The sequence below is a fragment of the Trichosurus vulpecula genome, chromosome 2 (assembly GCF_011100635.1).
Source record: "Trichosurus vulpecula isolate mTriVul1 chromosome 2, mTriVul1.pri, whole genome shotgun sequence".
Taxonomy (NCBI): Eukaryota; Metazoa; Chordata; class Mammalia; order Diprotodontia; family Phalangeridae; genus Trichosurus; species Trichosurus vulpecula.
This window is the reverse complement of record NC_050574.1, coordinates 243,855,609-243,872,764: the sequence shown is the minus strand read 5'-3', so window position 1 is coordinate 243,872,764 and position 17,156 is coordinate 243,855,609.

Here is a 17,156-nt window from a genome sequence, read left to right as displayed (position 1 = left end):
TATGTTAACTATCTCTCTTTACTATGGCAAAGCTACCTTTCCCAATCTTCAATTTTTAATGAAAGCATTTTAAGTATTTGAATGACCACTAAATCATTTTTCCACAATTGCCCCCTTTAAAAACTGTTTGGAAATGGAAGCAGAGAATAAATTTTTTTTTTAGATTTTGAAACTCTACTAAAGTAGACAGATTGCTTTTATTGAGTGTCATGTTATTTTACAAAAAGTTCAATTTTAGAAATGTTTGACATGATATATCATTGGATCCCTTTATGTATCTAGTGGAAAAAATGCAGCCTTCCAATGTTACCTTTTGGCTGAACCCACTTTGACATGTACAGTGTCTCAGATAGGAAGAGGAATATTGTATGTTGCAGAGATTCAGAAAAGTATTGCCCATAACATACAAGCAAAAAGCTTTTGCCAACTATCAAAAGAACACAGATTTATTGTAAGAGTTAACATTATACTTACAATAAAAGTTAATGTGATTTTTTAAAGCCATGTATATCATTCCAATTTTAATATCTATGAAAAGAGACAATAGTTGGTAGTAGTGTGTTACTTATGCTCTTCAGGTCAGTTATGAGTGGCTAATTTTCAGGGCACATTTCTGATTTGTTGCCAAGTTGAAATACAGCATTGCAAGCATAAGTTTTTTTTTATCTTTCCTGAAAATACCAATGGTTCATCTTATTATTGTTATTGTTCAATAGCATCCTTCCTTTCCCTACAAAAATTTCCAGCATCATTCATCATCTCAATCATTACCCTCAAACTTCTGACTTATTTTTTTCACTGCCTCCAGTTTGGTGCAATGGAAAGAACACTGTATCAGAAGAAAGCTCAGTTTGAATCCTAGCTTGGAAACTCACCATTTGTATGACCTTAGACAAATCATGCAACCTGTCTGAGATTACGTGTCCTAATCTGAACAATGAAGTGGCTGAACTAGATGGACTCTGTATGTTCTAGGTCTAAAGCTATTATTTGTCCCTCTGAGCATTTCAGTGACCATAACCTTTTGGCTATCCCTCACTTCAGTTCAACTGCTCTTTGATTGCAATTTATTTATCAATCTGGGGCAGTTAAAGGGTCTTTTTCTCTGCCTGATACAGCAGTAAGGCAAAATTCATGACCTTGGAGAGGAACATGGGCAAGCCTGAATGGTTCAGAATTGCAGAGCATAAGGAATTCTCTAGGTAAAAGGCAAAGGAAGGATAACATTTATTTAGACTCCAAAGGATAAGATTCAAGGACCAATGCCCCAAATTTGATATTATGGCAATAATATTCCAAAACCAAAAAGCCCACCTCACTGTAGTAACAAGGAAATTATAACAAAATATTATAGAAAGGAACCAAGCCATACCGTAGCTTCCCCTCGATGCTAGGGCCTCCCTATAACAAGATCACTCATGTATTCTAACTCTCCGAGCTCATCACTCTCTCCTGCAGCTCTGCTGACTCTGAGTTCCTTGATCTCCCCTACTCCCTCTTGTTCAATACTCTCTGCTCTACACTCTCGATGCTGGCTCTCTGTTTCTAAATTCTGCCACTCTCCGCTGCTCCCAGTCCTGTTCTGTTGCTCCCAGTTCTGGACTCTCTTTGTATACTGTCCTAGCCGTCATCTGATTGATTAGAACTCAGTGCACATACCACTGGCTCTAGTCTTAGCCAGTCCCCTTAGAACCCTGAGGGCTCCACACCCACATGGGCTTAGCACCTAATAAATAGGGGTTTGGGGCCTACTTAGGAACAAAATATAATTGGGCCTTCCCACTTAGGCCCACCTGAGCCCTGTTGAATGGGTGGAGAAGATCTTTGATCAGATTAATACTACACCTGACAGCTCAATATTCACAATTCCTATTTAGGGTGATTTTTAATATTTTACCTGCCCACTGCTTTTTAAGGGGATAGTAAATCAGTAAAGAATTTTATTGTTTTTGAGTCATCACTGGATCTTTGTAACCCCATAGACCATATTGTCTATAGAGTTTTCTTGGCAAAGATACAGAAGTGGTTTCCTTTTTCTTCTGTTGTAGATCAAGGAAAACAGGTTAAATGTCTTGCCCAGGGTCACACAGCTAATAAGTGTCTGAGGGCAGATTTGACCTCATATCTTCCTAACTCAAGGCCTAGCACTTTATCCACTGAATCACTTTAGTATTCATTCATTCATTCAACAAATATTTTTGAGCATCTTTTCAGCATAATTTTCTATGGTAGGCACCAAATGTGGTGAATATGCATATGAATAATAATAATGGATAAAGTTTATATGGCACTTATGATATGCTGGGTACTATGAAAAACACTATACAATTATCTCATTTGCTTCTTATGACAGCTCTGAGAGGTAGGGACTGTTTTGTCCTCATTTTGTAGATGAAGAAACTGAGGAAAACTGAGTTTAAGTGACTTGCTCAATGTCATGCAGTTTGTAAGTATTTGAGGTCAAATTTGAACTCAGATCTTCCTGTCTTCCATCCTGGCTCTCTATCCACTGTACCATTCAAGTACTTGTACTTATGAACTGTTGTTACCTATTAGAATTTGAAATATCCATAATTAAATATAATACAAGGAAGGATGTGAAAGTATTCTTGTTTCCTGGTACACTAAGAAGTGAAATCATTTGGCTAAGTTTGTCTAGGCTATTTGAAAGGCATTGAATGCTATGGTACCTTAGAGTAGGACATGCTACTTCTAGTTGGGGTTGGGGAGAGGAAGGTATTTCAGGACATTTGAGGTGGAAACATTTGAAGTAGACCCAGAAAACTGGATAGAAATAATTATACAAGCAGAACTGAGGAAGGGGGTCTTAGGTATGAGGGGTGGGGCCCTGAAAGAAAGTTTTGAACTTTGGTGATATTTCACATGTGCTCAGAACTATTTTTTTCTTCACCAATATTTCAAGCTTAGCTATCATGTGATTAACGGTTATTCTCAGATTCATAATCACTGGCCTTTATTCATTGGGACACCTGCCTATTTTTAGAGAGCTAAGAGTAGGAGTGTCATCACATGCTTTTTGCCTTCTGCAATTTTTAATGCTGTAGCATAATGCTGTAGTGGTTCAAAATTCTTTCTGGAAAGTGCACTGCTGTTTAGCTGGGTGCAGCAGCCAGCTGTTCTGCATCTGCAGCTCTCACAAGGGGTGGCAGACTGGAAAGTAACGGATGAGGTGACTGATTGCAGCCTTGGCTTGCACTGACAAGCACACTTTCCACATCCTTTTGTTTGCTTAACAAATCAAGTACACACAAATTAAAGCATGGGGCCAAACATGTCTCTGTACACCCCCAGAGTGCTGTCCTTAGATAACCACGTGGGTATGAGTTCCATTGCGCCCCTTTTCAGTTTGTCTAATGTCTTAACATTTTACTTATCCAGCATGCCAGATGCACTCTAGGCATGTGTGCCTGTAAATGGAAATACATTTTGAAAGGGAAATTATCCTGTGCTCTCCAATATAATTCCACATTCAATTTTTACAATCCATATCTTTATGGGAGAGAGGAGGAGAGCACAAAAATAGTGATGCTTCAGCTCACAAACTTAGTTTCAAGCAAATTGAATAGACCATCCAAATCTTCCTGACTTTACATTTACAAACCATGTATGGGTTGACTTTTATTCTAGTACTCATGACTACCATTCCCTTCTCTATGCATTGGTATCTTTGACACTTCTATTATTGCAAATTCTTTCTTAAAAGAGATGGAATGTTCCCTCTTTAATAAAAAAATGACTGAATGAAGTTTAATCATTCAAATAACATTTATAGAAACATTTACAAAGAAATATCTGTGTTTATGTGTGTTGCCCTTGTATGTTATATATGTCCACATGGGTTATCGAAATGTGGCTAATGGCAAATCACATGTATCTTTGTATTGTGGCACATCTCTCTCCAAGGGACACTTTGATTTCTGCTTGGAAGGGAGCAGAAGGGGCCACCAAGTTGACTGCCCTGTTCTTTTCTGAGTGAGAAGGATATTGAATTCTAGTTAAAACTATGTGCCCCACTCCCCCTAAATATTGATGATCTAGAGGTATTTTTGTTAGTTTTAGGCTTAATCCATTTTCCTGTTTATTATCTCTTAAATGGGAAGGGTTAACTTCGAGCTTACATGAATAGGCACAACTTCCCACCAAATACTAGTTATATAAAAGATCATCACAATTAAAGAATAAAGATGTTTTAATTTATCCAAACAGATTGCAAAGAGAAGAGATTAGAAGATCAGAAAAGACAGAGTTGAATAAATTTTCCCACCAGAAGTGAGATATCTTAGGTCTCATTTTTTTTTTGAGGGAGGAAGGCAAGGCAATTGAGGTTAAGTGACTTGCCCAAGGTTACGCAGCTAGTAAGTGTGTTGAGTATCTGAGGCTGAATAACATGGAGATTAAGCCCAGCCAGGTGCCTAATGATGCCTTCCTTCCTGGGATAGATTCCTAGCTGACATCTGGGGGCAGGCGTAGAAAAATCCGAACTACTGGATTCATGAAATATTATTTTAAAGTAACATGACTGATTTAATTTTATTTTGTTTTTTATACACTTGCCAGATTGTCTTTATCCAAAATTTGTGTGATCCTTCTGAGTAAACCCCCTGGAGGAGTTGGGGGTAAACAACGATAGGGGACAGACAGACTATTCAAACATTTTGGGAACTCTGTAGGTGGCCTTCAAGGTCTAATTTGAGTCACAAAATAAAACCACTCTCATCACTTGGCTCCAACTTGTCTTTTAATGCCAGATGGCATCATCTGGCTCAGTCTACCACTTTGTATTCACAGACTTGGCTCTAAGGGACTTGGATGCTTCTAAATTGGACCTACCCCCAAGGACAGACCTTTGCCAGCCATTGAAAGGTGCCACCCTTTAAAGAAAAACACATGTTTCTTCAGAGAGAAGGGCTCTCTGAAGGCTGTTTAAGAGAGAGGAATTCCCAGAATGTTTTAAGCCATGGAAGTGTCATTGATTCATTTCATCAGGCTCTTGAGGTATCCTCTTTGAAGGAGAACGACATGCTCAGGTCCTCCTGACTGCAGGGCCAATACTCTATGCACCACCTAGCTGCCAATATCTTAGGTCTCTTAAGAGAAAGAACAAATCTCACCCAAAAAGCTATTTCCCACAGTTTCTAGGGGGGTAATATAGAAATCAGGAGCATGTTAAAGTACTAGTTCCTTTACCTGTCTGATAATTCCTATGGTCATTTCCCCCTCTCCACAGATCTCCACCCTGAAAGGCACCCCACTCCCCTCCCATCCGCTTTTCCCTTCTTTTCTTGTAGGGCAAGATATATTTCTATGCCCCATTGCCTGTGTATCTTATTTCCTAGTTGCATGCAAAAACTTTTTTTTTTTGTTTTTGAACAACTGTTTTTAAAACTTTGATTTCCAAATTTTCTCCCCTCTTCCTTTCCCACCCACCCTACCTAAGAAGGCAAACAATTCAACATAGGCCACATGTGTATCATGATGTAAAACACTTTCACAATACTTATGTTGTGAAAGACTAACTACATTTTGCTCCTTCCTAACCTATCCCACTTTATTCAATTTTCTCCCGTTTCCCTGTCCCTTTTCAAAAGTGTTTGTTTTTGATTACCTCCTCCCCCTATCTGTCCTCCCCTCTATCATCCCCCCTTTTTTATCTTCTTCCTCCTTCTTTCCTGTGAGCTAAGATACACAATTGAGTGTGTATGGTATTCCCTCTTCAGGTCAAATCTGATGAGACCAAGATTCACTCATTCCTCCTCACCTGCCCGCTCTTCCCTTCCTACAGAACTGCTTTTTCTTGACAGTTTTATGTGAGATAATTCACCCCATTCTATCTCTCCCTATCTCCCTCTCTCAATATATTCCTCTCTCATCCCTTAATTTGATTTTATTTCTTTTAGATATCTTCTCTTCATCTTCAACTCACCCTGCATCTGCTCTCTCTCTCTCTTATATATATATATATATATATATATATATATATATATATATATATATATATACACACACACACACACACACACACACACACACACACACACATTCACTTATATATATATATATATATATATATACACATACAAATATATATATGCATATTCCCCTCAGCTACCCTAATACTGAGGTCTCATGAATCATACATGTCATCTTTCCATGGAGGAATGTAAACAAAACAGTTCAACTTAGTAAGTCCCTTGCAATTTCTGTTTCTTGATTACCTTTTCATGCTTCTCTTGTTTCTTGTATTTGAAAGCCAAATTTTCTATTCCGTTCTCGTCTTTTCGCTGAGAAAGCTTGAAAGTCCTCTATTTTATTGAAAATCCATACTTTGCCTGGGAGCATGATACACAGTTTTGCTGGGTAGGCGATTCTAGGTTTTAATCCTAGCTCCATTGACCTCCGGAATATCACGTTCCAAGCCCTTCGATCTCTTAATGTAAAAGCTGCCAGATCTTGGGTTATTCTGATTGGGTTTCCACAATACTCAAAATGTTTCTTTCTGGCTGCTTGCAGTATTTTCTCCTTGATCTGGGAGCTCTGGAATTTGGCGACAGTATTCCTAGGAGATTTCTTTTTGGGATCTATTTGAGGAGGCGATCGATGGATTCTTTCAATTTCTATTTTTCCCTGTGGCTCTAGAATATCAGGGCAGTTCTCCTTGATAATTTCTTGAAAGATGATATCTAGGCTCTTTTTTTGATCATGGCTTTCAGGTAGTCCAATAATTTTTAAATTATCTCTCCTGGATTTATTTTCCAGGTCAGTGGTTTTTTCAATGAGGTATTTCACATTGTCTTCCATTTTTTCATTCCTTTGGTTCTGTTTTATAGTATCTTGATTTCTCATAAAGTCACTAGCTTCCAATCTCATTTTTAAAGTAGTATTTTCTTCAGTGGTCTTTTGGACCTCCTTTTCCATTTGGCTAATACTGCCTTTCAAGGCATTCTTCTCCTCATTGGCTTTTTGGAGCTCTCTTGCCGTTTGAGTTAATCCATTTTTAAGGTGCTGTTTTCTTCAGTGTATTTTTCAGTATTTTTTTGGGTCTCCTTTAGCAAGTCATTGACTTGTTTTTCATGGTTTTCTCGCATCCTTCTCATTTCTCTTCCCAATTTTTCCTCTACTTCTCTAACTTGCTTTTCCAAATCCTTTTTGAGCTCTTCCATGGCCTGGGACCAGTCCATGTTTTCCTTGGAGGCTTTTGTTGTAGGCTCTATGACTTTGTTGTCTTCTTTAGGCTGTATGTTTTGGTCTTCTTTGTCACCAAAGAAAGAATCCAAAGTCTGAGACTGAATCTGGGTGTGTTTTCGCTGCCTAGCCATATTCCCAACCAACTAACTTGACCCTTGAGTTTTTCAGTGGGGTATGACTGCTTGTAGACTAACGAGTTCTATGTTCCATATTTGGGGGGGAGGTGCCAGCTCTGTCAGACCCGCACTACTCCTTCCCCAAGAACCCCCAACCCAGACTGGGCTTAGATCTTCAACAGGCTGTGCACTCCTGCTCTGATCTGCCACTTAATTCCTCCCACCAGGTGGGCCTGGGGCCAGAAGTGGCAGCAGCTGTAGCTGCCCCACCTCCACTGCCCCCGGGGCTGGAAGCCAAACCGTGAACTCCTTCCACTCCCGCAGCTTTTCCCACTAACCTTCTCTGCAGTCTTTGGTATTTGTGGGTTGAGGAGTCTAGTAACTGCTGAAGTTCACTGATTCAAGACACTAGGGCCCCCTCCGCATGGCTTCTGGTCTGGTTGGTCCATGCTGCTCAGGCTGGGTTCTGCTCCACTCCGTTCCCAGCTCCCAGCTCCGTGTGGAATAGACCTCACCCAGAGACCATCCAGGCTGTCCTGGGCTGGAACCCTGCTTCCCTCTGCTGTTTTGTGGGTTCTGCAGTTCTAGAATTGGTTCAGAGCCATTTTTTGTAGGGTTTTGGAGGGACTTGGTACAGAGCTCAGACTAGTCCCTGCTTTCCCGTCGCCATCTTGGCTCCGCCTCCTAGGCTCTCTTTTTGATCGTGGATTTCAGGTAGACCAATAATTTTAAAATTATCTCTCCTGGATCTATTTTCCAGGTCAGTGGTTTTTCCAATGAGATATTTCACATTGCCTTCTACTTTTTCATTCTTTTGGTTCTGTTGGATAATATCCTGATTTCTCACCAAGTCACTAGCTTCTATTTGCTCCAATCTAATTTTTAAGGTAGTATTTTCTTCAGTGGTCTTTTGGACCTCCTTTTCCATTTGGCTAACTTTGCCTTTCAAAGCATTCTTCTCCTCATTGGCTTTTTGGAGCTCTTTTGCCATTTGAGTTAGTCTATTTTTTAAGGTGTTGTTTCCTTCAATATGTTTTCTGTATTTTTTGGTTCTCCTTTAGCAAGTCATTGACTTGTTTTTCATGGTTTTTTTGCATCATTCTCATTTCTCTTCCCAATTTTTCCTCTACTTCTCTAACTTGCTTTTCCAAAACCTTTTTGAGCTCTTCCATGGTCTGAGACCAGTTCATGTTTTTTCTTGGTTGCTTTTGATGTAGGCTCTTTGACTTTGTTGACTTCTTCTGGCTGTATGTTTTGGTCTTCTTTGTCACCAAAGAAAGATTCCAAAGTCAGAGACTGAATCTCAGTGCATTTTCTCTGCCTGGCCATGTTCCAAGCCAACTTACTTGACCCTTGATTTTTTTCGTCGGGGTATGACTGCTTGTAAAGTAAAGAGTACTTTGTTGCAAGCTTGAGTGGATGCACTGTAGTTTTCAGAGCTCTTTCTATACAACCATCTCTGCCACACCAGCACTCCTCCTTCCCCAGCTGCATCACCTCTGCCACCCCCAGGGTGGTGGCCCAACCAGGAACTCCTTTCACTCCCCGCAGGTTTTGCCACTAACCTTCTCTGCTGTCTTTGGTGTTTGTCCGTTGAAAATTCTGGTTAACTGCCACAGCTCACTGATTCATGGCACTAGGGCCTCTTCCACCCACCTCCTGGTCTGGTTGGTCCTGCCACCACCCACACTGGACTCTGCTCCCCTCCACTCCCAGCTCCGTGCATGATAGACCTCACCCAGTGACCATCTATGCTGTCCTAGCCTGGATCCCTGATTCCCTCTGCTATTTTATGGGTTCTGCAGTTCTAGAATTTGTTCAGGGCTGTTTTTTATAGGTTTTTGGAGAGACTTGGCGGGGAGCTCACGGAAGTCCCTGCTTTCCAGCCACCATCTCAGCTCTGCCCCCAAAACCAGATATAGTTTCATAATTATGCAAGTGAACCTGTTCATTCTCTCCTCTCATTAGACCTAACACCCCCAACATGATAAAATGCTCCTTCAAATAACACTCTTCCCCTCTCCCCACCACATGTTGCTGCTATGTTTATTTCACTGGGACATACATCAACTCAACATATAACTGTTTTTTTTATGTTATATTTGATTTATTGGCTACTTTCCTTATATCACCTGACCCTTCTTAACCTTATAACTTCTCGTTTACCAACCTGGTAGTTATTTCATTCTTGCTCTCTTGTTCACTTCTCTTTATTTATTAAACCTTGCCATCACCTATGGTACTCCTATTCCATTCTCCCATCCTTCTGGTTGCCATAGATATGGTAGGATGTTACCATTGGCTTTTTTAAGTACTTTCTGTTTTATTATTTTGTATTATTATTTATAGAAATGAAAAGCACATCTATACTATATAGCCTATACCTTTTCTTCTTTAATTTAATGACTCTTCCCTCATTTAAACTTGACATATAGCCCTCTGAACCTTGTGTTTAGCCTTTGACTTCTGACATCTTGCTTCAATTTTACCTTCTTCTGTTCACACATATTCACGTGTCCAACCATCTTTTCACAAATAAGGAAAGTAAAATCCTGAAAAATTAATTGACTTGACAAAGTTAGTATTTGAACCCAGATTTTCCAAATTTGTTACTCTTTTCACACCTATACTTATTCTCTTAGACAGACAATAGTATAAACTTCAAGTCCACTGAATTTCCACATATGTTTGAATTTGCACAACCAGCATCTAGCACATGCATGGACTTCATCAGCTTGCTACAGTGATACAACTTGTCCTCATGAAAAGTTTAGGATGTTGCTTATGGGAAAGTCATGATGATGTATGAGGGAAGTACCTGGGATGACTCTGGAGAATTCAGACTTTCTGCAACTGTTTCCAGTTGTCTGATCACTGGTAATGGCAGGAAATTTGGTTGGCTGTAAAGCCATTTAAAGAGCCTAGACCACTTCTGTCATATCTCCCTTGCTTCAATCATTTTACCTTTTCTGTTCCTGGTGGTATTACTCCTTCACCCATGGCATCTATTGTGAGACCATTATTAAATAGAATAGTTAATTGTACATTCCCCACTCTGAAACCATGTAGTCATAAGAAATCAGTATCAGTCTTTGGGCTTCTGTGATATCAATTTCTGTGTTTATTTTCTATTTTAGGTAAAGGGAGAGGAGTCTTCCAGCCTTGTGAATTCAAAAGGTCAGAAGTACACTCCTGCCTTCTAGTTCAGGTTGTGCAGACAGCTCAGTATCAGTGGCCGGAGGACAAATAGTAACTTTCTGCATCTCGGCCAGCAGAAGCTGAGATGAGGACTCAGCTGGTAGTCATAACACATATGAACACTAATTTTATAGGACCAATGTTATGTAGAAACTATACTAACTTTTGATCACACTTTCTCAAGAGACTGGGGTGCTGCAGGAGAGAATATTCCTGCAAGATGTTTGTGGGAAATGCCCCCAAGTATGCCTTAATTCATTCTATGTCTTTAAATAAATAACTCTTGTAAAAACTAATTAATGTTAAGTAGTTAAACAGGACTGGGGTAGCAGAAATTGGCATAAAATTGGGGGGAACATAGTTATTAGGTGCAAAGTCCAATGATGATTATTGAAAAGACATCCTGTTGACCACTGAGGATATTTTACAATCCAGAGAAGGCTGATTATGAAAGAATGAGTCAGAGCAAAACATAGTGTTGGTGAAAAAGATAAGCATAGTTTAGCATAAATTGACATGGCAAAAACATGTAACTGAGCTTGAGAAATGAAGGTTTTCTTGTCACAGAAGCACATATACAGCATATAACAAACTGAAAAAAAATATTTTTTTCATCTTTTGTTTGGCTTTTTTTGAGGGGGAGGAGTTGGAGGAAATGAGACTTGTTAATTTATTGGCATAAAGAAATCTAGGTGAGAGAAACACCCTCATGAATTCAGGTTGTTGATACCTTCTATGAAACCAATAGTTTTTGTAAATATTCTGGTAGAGAGTAGTCTGGGGCACAGAAAGTTAAGCGACTTGTCTAAGGTCATACACTCAGTATGTTTCAGAAGCAGGATTCAAATCCAGTCTTCAAAACTCTAAGGACATTCTCTACTCATCTTCCAGGTGGCTTGATGAGCGGTCAGCCTGTCCACATGTAGACAGTCTCAGACTTGCTATAAAACACCATGATAATGCACTGAGCAAGAGGTTTATGGCTGAAGGTACTAGGGAGGGGGAATGTGAGAAACTTTAGTGTTAAGGTCTTTCAAATATTTAAATTTATTTAAGAAAATCAACTTCAGTTAAGGAAATCATACTAATCTTTTCTGTCCCCACCCCACTCGATGTGTTTATTATCTGATTGGCTAGTGGAGTGGAATAAGTAAATCATTGGATAAAGCTTATGATTCTCTAACAGTAATTGATAGCTTTTTATAAATCCTGTAAGAGCTTAAGGGTTTTATAGCTTAATGAAAGCTTCCATTTTGTTCTGATAATACTGTCAGTGTTTTATAAATGAGCAGGCAAAAATACCTAGTTTTGAATCAATGAGGAATGTGAACACCTTCAAAATCAGAACTCTTTCTTAATCCCATTCAATCATAATTCTTTTAAGGTAGGAGTTCCATTTTGCCTCTTTTTGTATCTCTAAAACTTAGTACAGTGTCAGACACATAGTAGGTGCTATGAATATTTATTGATTGAATCTTATTTTGCACTTGCATATTCTCAGTAGAAATATATTTGACATTATCCATCTTGTGTATGAACATTTTGAAGATTTTAATACAACCCAAATTTACATTCCCTAGGGTAGATAGCCCTAATTGCTTTAAATTGTCTTCATATATCCTAATCGCTCTCTCTGTATACCTTACTAAGTTTAGAGAACTGTGCAAAGTGTTAGAAAGCTTTTTGGAAGCTTCTCCAATTTTCCCATAACCTTAATGGAATAGGAGGTTCCATATTGCAAATAATACCAAATCAAAATCTACAAGCAAATACAAAATTGCAATTTTTTGATTCTTATATTTCACGTGGTAACTGTTACTTTTCTGCTTTCATTTTTCCTTAAGTTATTAGTTTATTATTGACTCACATGTTTATCCTTTGTTTAAGCCTGAAATTTTTTTCAGCTTTCATACTGTAGAGCTAGAGATGGAAAACATAATGCATACAATCCTTTGCCATAACACATATTGTTTTTACTTAACAACTGATAGCTTCCTTTTCTCATTTGATTGCTGTGTTAAATAAAAAGGGAGGATGGAAAACACAGAATTACAGTTTCCCTTCTACTCATTAGGACATTTCCTGGAAATTAGCATCTGCCATAACTTGTAGTGTCTAGTAAATGTCACCATTACTTCTCAAATACGTCTTGAATGGATCAGAATCCTCCAGGCAATAAATAGGCTTTTACCCAGTGATCAATGACTCAGTTTCTTCATTTTGTATTTAACTTGAAAGAAGAAGAGAGCTGCAATGGTCTAGCGATGCTATAAACTCTACTATTTAAGAATAAGAAATTTCTCTAGCTATCTTTGTTAATATAGCATGAACTTAACCCAGATAAAAGTATGTTTCTTCAGAAAAAAAAAACAGAAATCAAAATAAAGTAGATGTGCTATCTTTTTCACGTCTAGACACAATTACTGAAAAGCTAACAAAAGAGAATAATAAATTTTTAAAATGTTGCAATGTGCCCTGCTTTTCAAACTCTCTTCCCTCAGCTGAACGTGTGTCTACATAGATTTCTATCAATTTAAGTTAGATACTATATCTATAATTTCCCTGGCATAGGAAACCCCCAAGTGAGGAAACACATGAATTTTAATCTTTGAGAGTTGCCTAGAAAACTGAGAGTTTGTGACTTGTCAAGGGTCACACAACCCGAGCATTTCATATTCCACCTTTGAACCAAGGAGGTTCCAAAGCCTGTTCTCTAACCACTGTGCCAAACTGTACTTCTCTCTTTCTCTCTCTCTCTCAAAACTGCATCAACATCATCAACTATAGTCATTTGTATCTATACAGTATTTATAGACATTTTAAAATTATGCTAACTGCACATAATCTTTAGAAGGCAACAAAATACAGTTCATGAGAGTGGCTATGTTTACAAAGCAATTTATAGCTCTAAAATACAAAATTTCCCATGTTTAATTTAAGGCAACTTATTTGTTCGATCAATTAAAGTAACAACTATGCCAAGTAATATGACAGCAATATTACTCAACATCATTTCAAGCGATGACATATGGAGGAACATAAGGACCAACAAACAAATAAGAAGTATTTTGTGAAAAGCAAAGCAGTATCATAAATTGTTCAGGCCATTGCTTGCACAACTATACTTAAGCATTATTACATTAACCTTGATATTCACGTATTAAATACATTTGTATATGAATAAACAAAAGAGACCCTTCTTCCCTTATACTATGTAAAATGATTAGAACAAAAGATAATTAGTATATCTGAATACTTAGAGGTGACACTGGAAAATATCAAAACACAAATCCACACCCCTGCTGTTATTTAGCATAGAATGACCATAACAGTCGATTCTACTAGAACTATTCATTTACGGTATTTGTCAAACTCATCAGAAGTTTCAGATGAAAAAGGTTATTTTTAGAACCTGGTAAAGGAAACAATTCTCACATCTACTATCATCTTTTCCATTATGAAGTCCACCAGTGATTCAGATTTTGTGTTCTTTTTTATAGGGAATATATAGTAAAACTATACCTATTAAGCATGAAACTAACATGGCGAAATGATATTGCATGAAGGGAGAATATATTTTCTCCTTCTGGAACCACAGTCATATAATATTCTTAATTGAATGGGAATAATGACCTCAAAGTTACAATGGAAGCACAGTCTTTCAAGAAACTCAGCCTATTAGTAATGGAGGATGAGTAATATTGGACATTGACAAGTTATATGGGAAACCTTGAACATCAAAGTAGATTCACAGTGCAAAGAATTTGGATGAAGATAAAAAGAGAGTCAAATAGTGATAATTGATGGAATAATATACTATGGAATGCACAATGTGAAGGGAAAGAAAATGTGCTATTACTTAACACAATGAAAATCTGGCACATAGGTAAAATACGGTAGAGGCGTGGGTTATCTTCTCTCCAGACATCTTCTGGAAACCTAAAAGTAATCTTTTGATAAATTCTAGATTTGCTTTTCAGAAAGTAGGAAGAATAATTAATGGATGATTATTCTGTGCTTAAAATGTAATAATAATAACAATAATACATATTAAATTTGTATATTATATTGTGGCTTCACCCCTAGATACAGTTTCCTTCATGCAAGCTCTTCCTCTACCAGTACACATCACACTCCTTCTTCTCTATATCCTCCTATTAATACTCTAAATGGAATCAAACAAGTGTGCCAGCAGCCTTCCTTTACAACTCACTCCATTGAATCATTTTCAGTGGTATACAGGATATTCCCATTGGTTGTTCCACCATCTTGATATATGACTAGCCCACTCCTTTTTTCTAGTCAATATTTTTAAGGTGATATTGCACATGATCCATTATAAGTTACAGCATACTCACACCTATTATCAGTCTTCGCAGAGTTCCCTTGGAGGTTTTCAATTTAATTTTATGGAGACTGATATTCTATGACTCAAATCCATATGCCATTACTTGAATAATGTTGACATAGAGGCAACAAGCTACAAGAGTGGAGAAAATGTTGTACCTGTACCTGTAGCCAAGCAGACATGAGTTGAAATCTGGGATCTGAGTCAGGTCATTTAAACTCTAGCTGCCAGAGTTTCATCATCTGTAAAATAGGGATAATAATAATAATATCTACTGAACAAAATTGTTGTAAATAAAAAAGGAGAAAATATTTGTTAATTACTTTGAAAATCTTAAAATGCTATGCCAATGCTTGTTATTATTGTTATTTTCTGTTTAAAAGACATACTATCTATTTTATCAGAGACTAAATGAAAAATGCTGCCCAACTCATCAGAGAGAAGTGATACACTAATGTATAGAATGAGAAGCATATTTTTGGAGTAAATATGTCTTAAAACTTGTGTATCTGCTGTTTCTTTTGAGCTACTGCAATTCTGCTTTGTTCATAGAGTACAGCACCTTTTTGGATTCTGGCATGCCATGCTGGATGGTTCTGTGCCAGTGTCTCCTATGTCTCACCATCAGTTCCACAGTTCTTCAGAGAGACCTTGAGAATGTCCTTGCATGCTTCTGCTTATCTCCACGTAAGCACTTGCCTTGTGTGAATTCTCTGTAAAATAGTCTTTTAGGGAAACATACTTTTTGGCATTTGAACAATGTGGCCAGTCCATTAGAGTTGCACTATCTGCAGGAAAGTTTGAATGTTTGGCAGTTCAGCTTGAGAAAGGACTTCAGTGTCTGGTACCTTATGGTGCCAGGTGATCTTCAGAATCTTTCCAGGACAATTCAAATGGAAGTGATTCGATACGCTGACATGGAACTGGCATACTGTTCTGGCTTCACAAGCATACAACAATGAGGTCAACACGACGGCTCTGTAGACCTTCAGTTTGGAAATCAGACTAATACCTCTTTTTTCCTTCAGAGCCACCCAAACACTGAGCTAGCTCTAGCAATATGTGCATCAACTTCATCATTTATGTATACATGCCTGGAATGTATACTGCCAAGGTAAGTGACCTCAACCACGGCATTCAAAATTTTTGCATTTGCTATTACCAAAGTTTACAATTATTGATAGTGTGGAACTGACTGTGGAGAATATTTGTTTTCTTGGTGTTAATTATTAGGTCAAAACTAGAAAAAATCACACATTTTCATATATGTGTATGTATGTACAATTTATATCGATAATTATTGATATTAATAGAGGCAGCATGTTGCAGTGAAGAAAATGCTTAACTCGGAATTGTGAAACCTTAATTTAAATCCTGTATTAGACATTTAAGAGCTCTAAAAGAGTGGAGAAGTCACTCTCAGGCCTAGTTTTCTCATTAGAAAATTTGAAATAAGGGGCAGCTAGGTGGTGCAGTGAATAGAGCAGTGGCCCTGGAGTCAGGAGGACCTGAGTTCAAATCCATCCTCAGACACTTAACACTTACTAGCTGAGTGACCTTAGGCAAGTCACTTAACCCCAACTGCCTTGCCTTCCCCCTCCAAAAAAAAATTGGAACAATAATAGCCTCACAGGGCTCATTAGGGCTTATATGAGATAGACCATGTAAATAACTCTGTAAACCTTAAAGCTCTGTATTATGTTAGTTATTAATATTATTATTTTGGTTATGCAATATTCAGGGGCTTGAGTCAAGTAGTATAATGTGTGTGTATATATATATACATATATACATATATATATATATATGTATATAAAGAAGAGCTTTTTGGAAAACTCATCCTTGACATTCCATCTGGACTCCACATTGGACAACCTTCAGGACAGAAGCAAACACCTTTGTTTCCTTGTTATGCTTTGCTATAGTCTGGGAATGCTCAGCTCCCATTATATGTGGATTACCTTAAAATATACATAGTAAACATTCCATTGGTGTGAAGAAAAAGAAAGATGAGGGTAGAGAAAGGAATAAACATTTTTTAAGCACCTACTATGTCCTAGGTACTATCCAAATGCATCACAAATGTTATCTCATTTGATCTTCACAACAGGTAGGTGTTTATCCACAATTTACAGTGGAGTCAGACAGGTCTTCTGACTCCAGGCCCAGCACTCTATCTATAATACATTTTAGCTGGTTTAAAGAACTTAAAGATTTAAAGTCTTAAAGGCTACATTTTTTCAATGGTTTCAAGTTTGTTCTTGCTGCTGCTTCTGCTGCTGTTGTCT